Genomic DNA, 2500 nt, shown 5'->3' on the forward strand with positions numbered 1-2500 from the left:
TAAAGATTAGCCAAGGAGCAGAGGACCGGTGTCAATAAAACCAGCCAACAGCAGAATTGCCAAGCAAATAAGGCCACATGCAAAGGTAGGTAAAGCCCTTTCATCATCACATTCAGAGAACAAACCATAGCCAATCAGAAGCTCCCACTCAGCAAAATTAAATGGAAAGTCATGCAGGGACCCTGCAAAAAAATGAGCCATGCACGTCCACCTCTCAACCAGCCAAAAGCAGCAGCCAACTTTGACTCCTGGATGAAAGGACGTGGAAGCACCATGCAGCTAAGGAGATGCAGCCAATCATAGGACAGCAGAGCATGCCATGCAGTTAAGGAGATGCAGCCTTCCAGCATTTAACACGCCATGCAGAGACGTGGAGAGGCAACCAGCCATGCAGCAAACACAAACAAAGACCAGCCAAAAAGAGCAACAGTAAGACATGGAAATGCAGCCAATCAGACAGCAAAAAGCCAGTGCAACCATGCACGTGAAAACTACAAAACAAGAAACTCATTAGGAGCTGTAGCAGAGAAGCCAAAGCAGCAGGATCACGACTACTACCATTAGAGGCACAACACTGTTATCACATCCAAAAGAGAGATCACCAGGCAACATTAATGGGTGTGTGAATTTTCTCGTGGAAATGCAGAACCATGAAGAAAAGAATTTGGAATTTCCGAAAGACAAGGTCAGGTAAGGTACTCTTGCCCTCAAAAATTCTTTTGTTCCTCTCCTCCCATATCAAGTATACTATCATGCTGAGAGAGGCTCTGCGCATTCTTGCCTCTAAATTCTTCTTTCTTGAAGGCAAACCTCTCACTGCACTCTTGAGAGTGGCCATACGCTTGTTTAATTTCAGCCAGGCTTTAACCTTGTTCCAAAGAGAAGATGTCCAAGTGCAACCGAAAAACAAATGACCATGGCTCTCCTCTTCCTGTGTACAAAAGGTGCAAAATGTGTCAGTGGGAATGAACCTCAGTCTATCTCTGGTTCGGAGCTTCCCAAGCATAGCTAGCCACAATATGAAGTTGCATCTGGGCAGAGACCATTGCTCCCAAACTATCTTCTCCCATGGAACAGCTGAACTTTGGGGCCTAAGAGAAGCATAGGCATTAGAAGTAAATCCACCTTCTCTCCGCTCCCAGTCGGCCATTAGATCAATGACTACTAGATGACTCCCATAGCTCTGGACAAGCTGGTTCTTGAGAAGAACGATAGACTTCCACAGTGGTGATGAAGCTTTAGGAATCTGAACATTCCAAATGGAGTTGGCATGTAAATAGTAGTGGTGTATCCATTGTATCCAGATGGAATCCTGCTTCTGGTGGATGTTCCAGAGCTGTTTGGCAAGGAAACTGTTGTTACTGATTTGAATATTAAGCAGACCCAATCCTCCCTCATTCTTTGGCAGGCAAACCGTTTTCCATGCCACAAGAGCAGACTTACTTCGGCATATATCTCCTGTCCACAGGAAGTTTCGACAGAGACAGGTAATTTGTCTGATGACAGCACATGGCATAGGAAAAATGCTAACCCAAAATTGCACCATACCATATAAAACTGACTTAATAAGCTCCAGCCTACCAGCGTATGTAAGATGTTTACCCACCCATGCTTGAATAGTTGCTTCTAACTTGTGGAGAAGCGGTGAGAACTGACTTGCAAGAAGCCTGTGTGGGCTGAGAGGCACACCAAGATACCTGAAAGGAAAGGAGCCTTCAGAGAAGCCAGTGTCTAGCAAAATGGCTTGCTTCAGACTTACAGCAACACCACCAAAATAAATGGATGATTTGGAAGTATTGATATCCAAGCCAGATGTTTGCCCGAAGAGCACTAGTTGCTGGAGGAGAATTTGAACTGAACACCTATCCCCTCGGCATAGCAGCATAACGTCATCAGCAAAAGAAAGATGGGTAATGCCAAGGGGCTTGCATTTCGGGTGGAAATGGAATGAAGGATTCTGGGATACTAAGCTGAGCATCCTAGTGAAATATTCCATGCAAGTGATGAATAAATATGGCGACAGGGGATCCCCTTGCCGCACCCCACATTTACCAGGGAAAAACCCAAACAGCTCCCCATTGACAGCCACTGAATATGAAGCTGTTTCCACGCAAGTCATCACCAGATGAACAAATCTAGCAGGGAAGCCAAGGAGAAGAAGTAGTTGCCGTAGGAATGTCCATTGGACTGAGTCAAAGGCTTTCCTGAAATCAATTTTTATAAGGCATCTAGGGGAGGCTCTTTTCCTTTCATATTGCCTAAGAAGCTCCTGCAAAAGATTAATATTATCAGCCATCCGACGACCACCTAGGAAAGCATTTTGCAAGGGGCTGATGATGCCATCAAGAGCATGCCCCAATCTGTCAGCTAGGATTTTTGAAATGATTTTGTAAACAACGTTACAGCAGGAAATGGGCCTGAAGTCACTAGCTGTAGTAACATGAGCAGATTTCGGCACCAGTGCGATGATAGAATGGTTAATCTGTTTTAGAATCTTCCC

This window comes from Populus nigra, chromosome 2 (assembly GCF_951802175.1).
Source record: "Populus nigra chromosome 2, ddPopNigr1.1, whole genome shotgun sequence".
Classification (NCBI taxonomy): domain Eukaryota; kingdom Viridiplantae; phylum Streptophyta; class Magnoliopsida; order Malpighiales; family Salicaceae; genus Populus; species Populus nigra.